This window comes from Mugil cephalus, chromosome 1 (assembly GCF_022458985.1).
Source record: "Mugil cephalus isolate CIBA_MC_2020 chromosome 1, CIBA_Mcephalus_1.1, whole genome shotgun sequence".
Taxonomy (NCBI): Eukaryota; Metazoa; Chordata; class Actinopteri; order Mugiliformes; family Mugilidae; genus Mugil; species Mugil cephalus.
In genome coordinates, this window is record NC_061770.1 from 10,370,890 (window position 1) to 10,383,314 (window position 12,425).

At 43.0% G+C, this 12,425-nt stretch overlaps 1 protein-coding gene across 5 annotated transcripts in view; it reads right to left on the bottom strand.

Moving 5' to 3' along the window:
* The window catches only part of dlgap4a (discs, large (Drosophila) homolog-associated protein 4a), a 77,265-nt gene extending 65,226 nt beyond the window's left edge, over nt 1-12,039 (bottom strand). For 4 of the 5 annotated variants that reach the window (XM_047591849.1, XM_047591828.1, XM_047591838.1 and 1 more), the window contains exon 1: nt 11,510-12,039. The gene's annotated coding sequence lies outside the window, so the exon portion shown is untranslated. The remainder of the gene's footprint in view (nt 1-11,509) is intronic. The other variant, XM_047591858.1, reaches the window with a different exon arrangement.
* Nucleotides 12,040-12,425: the final 386 nt, after the last annotated feature.

Sequence of the window (12,425 nt, forward strand, 5' to 3'; positions counted from 1 at the left end):
CACGTTGAAAAAATAAAAAATAGGACACAAAACAGTTACATATACAATACTGTGGTAAGGTTTTCCGTACTTTGGGAGTCCCAAATTCTTTCCTCGGGAATGATTATGAGCCCAGACATACAACCACAGTCACAACTAACTATATTCATTGATTATCAGAACATAACCCTGGGAACACATACAGGAAATACACAAAAGAACTGGAAATGAAAAAAAAACCTACATGTGCATCTGCATTACAGCACAAATGCAGCAAATTCAGGCCCTGGATCAGTCCATTCATTTTAACACAGACCTAATGTTTGCATTTAGCCGTGATGATCATAATCCCCTCCTATGTGCTCCCTGTTCGTTATACATCCACACGAAGCGCGATTCCATCCACGCCGAACAGTCAAAGACACACACCCCCTTTGATTGAATCATTCAGCTTCTGATGCTCGCCCACATTTCAGTCATCCTTGGGAGGAAACGGAGCTGGCAGCCTCACGTCGGCCATCCGGGGACAATGCGGCAGGCAGGCAGCTCTACTACAGTAGTGGCATGGCAGGTTCAGCTGAAGGAGAGGCACTGACATCCATACTAATGAGACTCTACGCAGCGCAGTGACCAAGCATATGAAGGAGGATCGGGCAGAAACAATCACGCGGCTTCTAGAAACCTTCCTCTCCAACGTTTAGAAAAAAAGAAAAAGAAAAGTAATTTACTCTCTCGTCCTTCCATCTGAATCCTCCCAACCTTAGAAACATTTTGACAAATTTAATGCTCACTAAGCATTCACAACAGCCCGACAAAGACCACACATCGATCTTGTTACCGCAGGAACAGCAGCCACTGATGTTTAGTTACTTTGAGAAAAATGCTGCAGGCTGAGCACTCAGTGTCTGCTGAAGTATTCTACTTATTCACACTGACTAGCGAAATTCATTTTAAACCTTTTATTGACCAAACCGCATTTGACACTGAGTCAGAAAGATGACTACGGATCTTCAATGCCACAGAAGAGTTTACTCGAGTAACACGAGGCAGAAACGTTGTAGCTGTACTGAAACACTGTACACATTGTTCAGTCAAATACACAACAAATTTAAAATGTCTGCATATATTCTGGACTATTGAACAAGAGGATATTTACTGTAAACACGTGCAAATACTAATTTAAAAGAGCAGAGTGGAGGATTAGATGGAGATGAGAAGCGAAGAAAGAGAGCAAACTGTGACCTTTAGGAGCCCTTGAAATTCTCCAGAAGAAATTCATTAGTGCACCCAACAATTTATTAGAGTGAGATTGCCTTCTGATGACAGACAGATGTTCTCTGTGCAGGTGGAGGAGCTGAGACTAATATCAGTTCTGTCATTAGTCAGCTCCTAATGCTCAGCTGTGCGTTTCTGTAACTATACGCTACGAAAGTGTGTAGCATTCAAGAAGGGAACAGAGACAGCTGATTTACCCAGGACCTATGTGATGGTCATGTTTCCGGACTGGATCCCTTTGAGAAACTGCAACTTACAGTAACTCAGGTACATCCAGGATTTGCCCTCCAGCCTCCTCTGAGGCTCCGGAGCATCTTGCTGCCCCATTACCTGCCACTCTTCAGGAACAGCTGCCTCCCTCCTGCTGTGAATTACGCAACAGCGGGAATTACAATGAACGCGCGCTGACTTTCGCGAACACAAACAAGGACGTATAACCTCAGTAGGGTGAGGACAGGGGCTGGCCAAGAGCTGTTCCTGCTGTCATGCAGTTAGCGCGACAGGAATTCACCACAGACAGCTCAGGGTGACCCGCTCATCGACTTCCCCTCCAAACCGGAGGTCAAGTCATGTTCAAGAAACCTACGCAACGCGGACAGTCTGCTGCGGCAGCTATTAGGTTTAGGTGCACGCAAACACAAAGGCGGCAGAGAAATTCGCAAAGACAGGTCAGTCCTTTGCCTGTGTCGCTAATCCTGCCGCAGTGAGAGAGCAACAACGGTTTCTGTGTTACATCACACATCTCTCTGAACCCGGTGAAAACACACAGCGCTGCTGCCCATTAGCCTACGGTATAATGACTTAGGTTTGTTACCGGAATTTAATTTGTTTTCCTCTGGTTTTATGCTTATTTTGCTTTACTCTATACAATGTGCAAACAGATGGCAATGACATAATTATTATGTTGTGCTAACGTGACAACTTCTCACGTAACTGCGTGTTAACAATTATTCATGGTAATGCTTAAACTGAACAACCTCCACTTTGTGAAGTAAGTGCGAATGCACAATGAATAATGTATAGATAGGAATCTTATGCATTGAAATGAAGGCGGCTGTCATATGTGCAAATGGCCCTGTTAAGTTTAATAGTCTGTGGAAGTGTGCGTCGTGCAAATCTCTTGCGTTGTTAGTCGTAAAGATGTAACAAAGATGAGTTTGTTGTATCCACTTAGTTCAATCCACCTCAAGCTGAAGATGCAGCTTTTCTGTGTATATGTTAGATCTTGGCAAAGTTCCCACTGTGGGTGGATGTCAATACGATACGCAGGCCCATAGCCCAGGTGCACAGAGGACCAAGGCTGTAATAAAGAAAAACTACATGGACACATCCTGTCTCATGTGGTAAACTGTTCTATTGAGCTTCCAGGTTACAGTGAGGGCGGGTGTATCATGTGAGTGTTTGTGTCCAGCAGTCCTGCGAGATGTGTTGCATCTATCTGTGAAAAGGGAGACAGACTTCCAGCTGCCTCACCACTGAGGATGACACAGTGCACTATCACTCCTCCCAGCTACACTCAAAGTTTGTGTATGTGTGTACTGTATGTGTGTGGGTTGAGGGGATGTGGGTGTGTAATGTCACAGGGTTGAATGTTGTTCTTGACTCTTTGACAGTGATGAGACTGTATGGGCGGGCTGGAGCGTCTCCCCTGGCCAAATATCGCGAGTTCCTAAAGTAGTAAACAAAGAACGAGGGCAGCGGCACGATGAGCAGCAACGCGGATCCAAAGATGAATCTCAGAAGGGTCCTGGGGTAACAGAGATAACAGTGACCCAGCAGAACCAGTTCCACAGGGCTTTAAAGATCTTCTAACTCATTCTTTATGGCTTTGATTTACTTTTTCCTCCCATATTGCACCATCTGGTCAGAGACACAGCTTTATTATTTTAAACAGTTGTGACGAGGGAACAAACACAAAATCCTGTGTAGTCATTATTAGTGAGAAACCATGAACAACAAAATAACTAATAAGTAGTTTCTGAACAACCCTAAATAGTCAGAAAATGTTGAGTTCATGTTTCATTTGTTTTCCCTAAAGCATGGTATGATGTCACGACGGCACTTACCTGATGTGCCCGTTGGCACATGAATAAAAAAAAGGTTATTAGAGCAATGTATGTATCAGTTGCTGCATTTCCATTACCCTGAAAAATGCAAAAAATGTGACCAGTTCATCTGAAGTCCATCTTCCCCAAAGTGAAGTCTCACGTCATGAGAATTTAAGAGAATTGTGGGATATCGTGAGACGAAACTTTACCAGAGTTAGAGATAAGTTGTATTATATTCATCATACTAGAAGAGTGAGCCAAAGAGGAAACAACAAACTGCAGCATGAGAGGTTTAAAAGCTTGCAAGGCTAGACGTTTGTCTTGTCTTCGTCAGGAAGATTTTTGACCAATGTCTCGCTTGAAAACCCTCACGCAGTTTACAAGGACTTTCTCACAAGGCGCCGACTGGTCCACGAGTGCATAGCTTGAAACCTGGCTGGATGGATTGTCATGAGGTCCCGTGATCCAAACACAAGAAGACTTAAAGAATGTTGGAAAAAGATCAGATATTATATTAATACTATGAACACCACATTATTTCCCAAACCTGACCAAAGTCATATCGTTGAAGAAACTGCTCAATGTAACCACCATCATCCGGCTATCATTTGTGAGTGGGGCTGCACTTTGGACGGCTTTTGCACATAGTTATCCTAACTTTTCTGTTATCTCAAGCTGTGGCCGTAACTTGACGTTATTATGCAAGATACTGACACAGTGCATAGGCAGGATTAAGCCAAAGCAAAGCCCGGGTGTGATTTCCCACTCTCCAACTTGAGCTTAGTTTAATCTGCAGCTCACAAAAGGCTACAGTATTCCTCCCTGAAATCATTCACTTAAATGAGCGTGTGTGTGAGTGTGTGTGTGTCTCTTTGTCAGTGAAGAGCACACGTTAAGCGTCAGTAAATGTGGACAGCTGAAGCTCCTTGCATCCGAGGTTCTCTGTCGGTTGTTGTTTCGGATGCTGCCTCTTGCACACTACAGTTGCACATCGTGTGTACCCACCATGAAACTGCATTTTTATGTGCAAGTGTTTTTTAGTGAATAATTTAATACCGCTAGGATACTGACTGTCGGGTTACTGCTGTTGCAGTGGAGAAATATTAACATATTAAAGGTCGGTGTCCTCCTTGAGAAACAATAGATTCTTTGAAATTATGAGCCTAACAACAGGAAGAGCTCAGTTTTAACACCAAAAGACCTCATTTATTTATTCTTTTTTTTCTCTTTTTTTTTTTTTTACAGTTTCCCTTGGTTAATGTAGGAGGAAGCACTTGATTACACAGCCGTATAGTCCAGATGTTACGTTTTGAATGCCATATGTCTGGTAAAAATGGTTTGTTAAGTTTCTAATTTACTATCACTAAATACTGGAGCCACTTATAATAATTTCTTTAAGTATCCATTTATTATGCAAGTACTGAGTGATTCTTCACCCTGACCAACATGCTGAAAGCAGTACGCATATCCCTCCGAGATATAAAATAAAGAGAAGGATGAATGTTTGACTTTCATGAAATCGGCTTAAGTATTCCTCCAATCAATACATTTTTAATTAGCTGTGGACATTCTCTTCTATTGAAGAGCCTAAACCTACGTAACCATCCCTGGACCTTTGTTATATACTGTAAATCTTTCCCCAGCATTAACCACGTTAACATACATATCAGTATTTCTGTGTGTGTTTGACTGGCGGTGAAGGAGTCCATCATCTCCACTGCAACCACAGCACCAGGGATCCGTGAACAAACATTAGCCTCATCTGATCGGCCACAATTTGATCTCTTCAACACCCCCACTGGTTACCCTCTCTTTGCATCATTCACAAAACCGTCTGAGCAAACACTGCTCCTGCATCGCATTAAGATCACTCAGCTGCCTAACACAAGCCAAATATGATTGTTTATAAGAAGCGTATACAAAACAGTTTCTACTCGAGTTATGTTTTTTTGCGTGGGGGTAATGAAACTGAAAGGAAAACCACTGTGAGCTGTTGGAGAAGCTGCAGGGGACAGACTCCTGACTGGCTGTACTGTGTCCAGCTGCTGTGTGGGAAAACACCTCATATTGTGTCCATGCAAAGTATGATATTGGCTCACACTGGCAATTATTTTTCAGTAGCACAGGCTGCTATTTTGCTTTATTTTCAGTTTTTCTTTTAAAGTTGGCGAAAACCCCAGTGTCACCAGATTATGTAAAACGAGAATCTTAAGAATTATAACTGAAAACAATCGCCAAGCGAGTAGGTGATAGGATTGATACTAAGACTAGATAATATTCATACTGTAGACGGAAGACTAGAAGAAAAACTGTCTTTCTACAGTCAGTTTTTGCCTACTTATAAGAATGGCAACGAGGTAAGTGAGGGTACTCCATACATCACTCACCTCTGCAATGTTTTCCAGACTCCCCTGAGGAATACTGAGGTATTCCCAGGTCAGGAGAGATTTGTAGTCCCTCAGGCAAATTTCAGGTCCAGCCCTGGTTTTTCTCCCAGCTAGCCACGCCTGGTAAGCCTCCCAGCAGCTGTCCTTACCAGAGATCTTCACTAGGTCTCTAAGGATGAGCTCAGCCATGCACCAGAGGGACCTTATTTTGGCCACTTCAATCAATCATAGGAGGATCATGGCTTTGTCTAACGGCTCTGGGTTTGCCCTGGAAAGCTGCTGAAGTTTATCTCTTGCACCATTTTTGCTGTCAATCTTTCAGCTTTGATTATCATCTAAAAAAAATAAATAAAAAAAACTGCATCCATTGCTTCGCTCAGATCTGTTAATCATCTCCGCTGTGATACTCGTATCAGTTCCTGAAATAAAGTGGAGCCATGTATGTCAAAAGGTGAAAACAATCTTCTGGTGTGATGAGTTAGAAGTGGTGACGATGGCAACAGGGGTGATAACATGAGACGCCGTGTCCATATGGTGCTCAGGGCCAGGGCTGTGACACAGGCACACACCCGGGGTCAGGTCTCAGTTTGAGTGAATGTAATTGGCGGCAGGAGCCAGAAGGCAGACATCCTACGGTGTTAATCTTCAGAAGGCCCAGATCTGCTCTCTGACTCCCTATCTAGTCCACTGTCTGTGCACGCTGACTCTCTCGCAGTGTAACAGATGAACATGTCAGCTAAAACGTCCAATCACTTGTACAGAAAGTTAGGTAGCAGTGTAAGTTGCTGCAGTCAGTTGATGACGATGCAGCAATATAAATCAAACAGCGTTCAACAGCTCCTTACAGTCGCTATGAGAGAATTCCTCTTTTGTCCTGCTGTACTCTGAATGTCACTGTACAGAATTGGTTTGGACCTGCTAAAGGGGAGCAAGTTTCCAAAAAAGCAAAATCTGTTTTGAGCACCGGCTTTCTCAAGTTTACACAGAACCAATTAAAGCCAACTCATGATTCAAGGAGAGTGAGTATTACAATGAAACCCCGGGAGCTGTGTCTCTGTCCAAAAAGTATTTTTTACATACACACAGCCACCCACAGACGCAATCACAAAGAACTGCCTCAGAAACTAAAACGAAAGTTGAAGAAATTCTCTTTGTAGTTTAAAAGTCAAACATCCCAGAGCTTTTCGGTAAATGCCTCTCCATCATATTGTCCATGTCATTTAGCTTTTACTTGCTGTTGGCTGTGAACTGCAGAGCAGAAAAAAAAAAAAAAAAAGAAGACAAATCTTCGTCAGCGGTTTAGAAGGATAATGTTTGTTTGGTTTGGATGCGGAATGAAAAATATGGAGCGCCATAAAAACATTGACATTAACAAGCAGCTGTTGCGAGGATCTTCACTGCTGTGGACACATGAGACATAATTAATCACCAGGGGACACACACTCATTAATTGCCGCTTGCTGATTAATTGTCCCTGGTGAGGAATGTTCAGCTTAACATGCAAATTTGTGTCTTAGGATCCATTCAAAGACGCGGCCCAGGCGGGGACTTACTGTAAAATGACACGTGCCGGGAGATAACAAGGCGTTTATCGGGGCCCTACTGTAAAACAGTCGTTTCTATTTTGAGCCCTTATGCAAGAAACGGAAAATGTGAGAACTTGGATGTGACGAATGCTAAGAGGGAGCCGAGGTGCGTGGAGGACAGAAGTTTCTTCGGCGTGACGCAGCGGACTGTTTATCACCCGATTCGTCCTTGATTTTCTCGCCGCATTAAACGAAATGCCCCAGCAGAAGAGGAGAGGCAAGAAGAGGAGAGAGGCGACGGAGAGAGAGGAGCTTGTTGAGCACAGTGACCTGATGGCAGGAAAGGTCACTGACTCAGCAGCACAGAGGAGCTTCAGTGGAGGCAGACTTTAATCACCTCCAGCCGCTTCATCAGCTCCTGCGCGAGATGGACTCAGAGAAGCATTACCAAGGTCATAAAATCACTCTCCATCGAGGATATATAAAAATGAGATGAGCTGCTCTCCTCAGAGGTGGAATCGCGCCACTTTTGTTCCCCATCTGAGTCGTTGCAAATTTGAGAGGGGCCATGATGAGACAATATCTGAACAGATGGAGGACTAAGACACCAGTGATAAGGAGGAAGTGTACACATGGCTGAGTTCAAACCTCCATTCTTCTGCTTGAACTGAAGTTACACTGGTGGCTTGTTGCTATGGTAAATATCGAGAAACAACAGCTTCAAATACTGTACATGAACTATTTTCTCTCAAACTGCAAATTTAGTCCGACGGGGAGTAGACACATGGGACCTCGTGACACTATTCTTGTCCTTCTTTTATTAATGCACGAATTGATGTCAGATTTAGCCTCCTGAATTCCATCCAGTTTTATCGTTGTTATTGATAAAATTCACCTATTCTACTCTGACTAAGCTTTACAACTTTAACAGTGAGTTAAAAGATTGATGTGTAAGGTGGCAAAAATGCGTCAGTGGCAGATTCATCAGAAAATATAATTACAGCTGTCATCAACACTGTATTGTGACACAAGCAAAGTGGAAATGATTTGACATAAATCTAGAGAGATTAGTAACGGAAGACGATCCTATACGGCAACTTGAGGAGAAAAAAAAATAAACATCTGTACGGGTTGTTATTTTCCAAAATAAGCCAATTAAAATTCTCAAATAAAAAGCTCTCTGTAACTTGACAGCCATGATAATGAGGACATGGTGAACAGAACAAATCTCAACTTAGATGTGACAACCAATTGGAGCAGCTGATACAGATGACCGCAAGGTTCCTGTGGGCTAGGAGCATCGTTAACGGTATTTTCTTTTCAAATAGAGAGAAACGACAACAGGAAGGGCAAGCTCTATCTATACACTAGCCGTATTTTCACGTTCTGCTTTCCTCCATTTGTTGAGGGGAAAAGTACTCCAGGGTTACCAAGGCAACCAGAGGCTGGAACGTCCCCAAGTGACCAACAGTCGACTACAAAGCGACGAGCCATGTGCTTTATATGTGAATGGGACTTCTTTTTTATCTGGAACAACAGCTGACAGATCGGACGGAGAATTCATGGAACCGAGGTTACATCAGTAACTTTAGTTTTCCTTTCTGCTCCAACACGCACCTAGATACTGTAAGCTATGCCATCTCCATAACCAAGGCTTTTATGGTGCGTCATGAAGTGAACTCTGCACCAGCAAGACAATTTTTTAAACACTGATATACTACAAAATACAGAAAGACTCAGCTGTTACGCAAGGGTTTTAATTCAAGAAACATTCATGGACTAGGATGCACTGTGTCAGAAAAAAAAAAAGAGAAAATTTAAAGCTTGTGAATACTGGTGAATGCAACAACGAGCCCCAAACAAGCCCCATGGTCCTCTCAAACTGTAAATCACCGCACAGATACATGGCAATGACGGACAGCCACGAGCATGAGCTTCATACTCTAGCGGACATAATAACATAGGATATTCAGAAATCCATATCATACTGGTTATAAAACTCCGTCATTCAATATAACAAGGCGTGACAAGTGACATGAAAGGCTGCTATATTATAATTACCTTGTTGTGTTTGTCATCTGACCTTATGCCCCCCAACACACGGCTGATATAGCAGTCGGGAGAAAAGAGAAAAGACAGGGGTTTAGAGACTGTTGTCTGTGTTCACTGAAATGCCAATTAGGCCAATACCTTGTGACATTTCTGCTCTTTCTCTTCTCATGATACCACCCCCCACCCGATGGGCACTCGCACTCGTCGTACTTCAGGAAGCCTAACAGTGCTAGAGCGCTAACACGGTGAGGCAGACACACGGGCTTTTAACACTTCTTGGTTTGTAACATAGGTTGAAAACCCTAGTACTCCACTAATAATCAGCCCAATAAGAATAAAAATAGCTCATTGCACTTGTTTCGGCGCAGACTAGCCGGGTCAGAAGGTATTTTCAATCGTATTTGATATATTTGAAGCAGAACAACTTGAAAATGTGGATCCACCTTGATCTTCTTCTGTTTAATGAACGCAGTGTTGCCAATTAATCTACCAGAAAACATTTCCTGGAGCTCCACCGCATGCAGAACCACTTTGTATCTGCCGTATGAATGTTTTGGTGCCTTCCTGGGTCATTTTATTTGGCCTCCGTGTAAACAGTTAAGTTGGGATCTCAAATGACTTCAGTGAGGTTGACCATGTAAACCAATGTTGAATAATCCATTCAAGTAATGTACAGACATCGTGCTTAAATAAATGTATTTACTTACATTCCTTCACTGGGCGGACAGAAGGCTCTTTCAGAGACATAACCTTTTCAGAGCAGAACCGGCGTCCACGCAGAGGGTGTGCGTGACAGCTGTCTAAATGTTAACGTAATGGATTCAGTGTGACTGTGCTGTTCTGGTTCAGTTGTCGAAGGACTCCTCAGAGTCCTGGTGTGAAAATACTTTCAACACTCATAGTACCGTTGACGTCATCCCGATGTGTGTGATACTGTAACACTATCTCATCTAATCATTCCCTGCGGTAGCCCTGACTAAGCCAGTTTTTTTTGTTTTGTTTTGTTTTTTTTAAATGAAAAAACACCCACGAACATCATGGATCGGAGCCAGCTGGATTTACTTCAAACACTGTGGTACAGTATCATCGTAGCTGTGAGCTCCCTGGCAGCAGATATGACATTGACACCATAGTGAGAGGCTACAGTCCACCACCAACAGAGCTGTTTGACACTGGACACCCAGAGCGGCTCTGTTTGTACAGCTCAGCACCGACTTTATGCGCTTTTAATCTTCCGCTAAAAGCAAACATTAAGCAAAGTCGGGAAATGCTATCCAGCTCATATTTTGACAAGAAAACCTCTCAGGCTGTGCATCAATGCGCCCTTCACTGACATCCTTCAGTGTGCAATCCACAGATTTGTAGTCCAATTAAGCTGAGAGTGAATTATTAATTAGCCTTCCAATAACAAAATGGGCTTTTAATTATAGGGACCCCTGTTCAACAACAACAACAACTGAAACACAGTCCAAGGTACAAACAAGATATCGATCACCTCCACCGGACGAAGCCTCATCTTCAGCTTCATGGGAGATGAGTGCTGGATGCAGCCGGCAGTGACAGCCCGTCTCAGAAATGTGTTTTTCTCCAAGACAGAAATAACTGCAATATTTTAAAAAATGATTCTCACTGTGAGCGTGATGAAACTTCAAAGAGAGGATAGTCTGAGTGTTTTCACCCATCAGAAGCAAGGAAAGGGAAAAAGCCGCAACCAAGTACAAGTAAATGGTAATTGAGTGCTGATTAATTCAAACTCTGCAGAGTTAAAGCTAACAGAGATTCACCAAATTGCTCTCAACAGACAGAGATGATCCAAAATTCAGCAGCTCCATATTTTTCCCCCTTCCCTGCAGGAATGATGAAAGCCAGGGGTTGCTCACTTTGATAAACACACATCAGTCATATAGCCTGAGGTTGAAAAGAGAAATTATTCAAATGTTCCAGGTGCCTTTGTCTTAGAAAGCTTAACTGACTTGGGTTTAGGCAGCGTGAAGTCAGATGTTGTCCAGGCATCATCGGAGTCACATTCAGATTAAAAACAGGTTGTTGACGTGACATAACAAGTTATATATCGGAATCTTGCAGCTCTGCGGCCACGCTCAGGTGAAGGGACGAGCTACTGGAAACAGGCAAAGCGTCAACTCAATGGATGCAACAATGCAGCCTGATGAGCTCCAATCCAGCCGTCACTGTTTTGACTGAAACCCGCAACGCCCGACGTAAACCCAGACATCAAGCTTACCTTTTTTCATTTTAATGTAATCAGCTGCGGATGGGTGTCGGTCACACAGGAATAGTTATCCAGCTCTTACATGCCGTAATATCACTGTCACCCGGCTGTTGATGTGACTGGAAGGTAAACAAGACGATCCTAGAACACTGATAGAAATATATATAACTGTCTCTCTCTCTTTTTTTTTATCCGTTGGATGAGTGGCACAATTTTTCTGCCGTCATTGCGCGTCGGTGCGTCCCACAGTACAGCGGTCTTCTGATAGCAGCTCACCGGTTTACACGGGGATCCATCACGGCAGGGAAAACGCAGTTTGGAGGCTCCGGTGATGCTGCCGCTGCTGCTGCTGCAGCGTTTCGTCCGTCGAGACGCGGGATGAGAGAGGTGGGGGTGGGGGCATCCGAGGGCCCACGACACAGCGGCCAGCTCTGAAAAATGAACTCATCGGACCCGAAATCACGGTCTCATGAGCAAACGGTGGTTGATGAATCATTATGCGCACAGAGAGCCAACATGATGTGTGTGTGTGTGTTGCTCTGTCCTAGTGATGCTCTGTGATGATTCAGGCGGAGAGGAGAGGGACGTGTTAAAGGAACCATTCATTCAAAAAAAAAAAAAAGAAAGAAAGAAACATCGTCGATTACTGGGCAGATGATTTCAAGAAAAGAAATCCCTAAAGTGAATTTTTCGTTTAAAAAAACATGTTTATAAAAGAGCTAATTTAATCATCAAGACAAGCCATAAATTTAGCTTTTCATATAGAAGGCTAGAATCCGAATTGTATCATTTTGTCTTTCTTTCTTTGCTTGAAAAGTGTCTTAAACTATTTATTTACTAACAACATTTCTATTTTTTTACCTGAAAAATAAAATGACTTACATGTTGAAGTTTTTGCTAAATTTTGTTTAGTTTCATGTCAATGTAA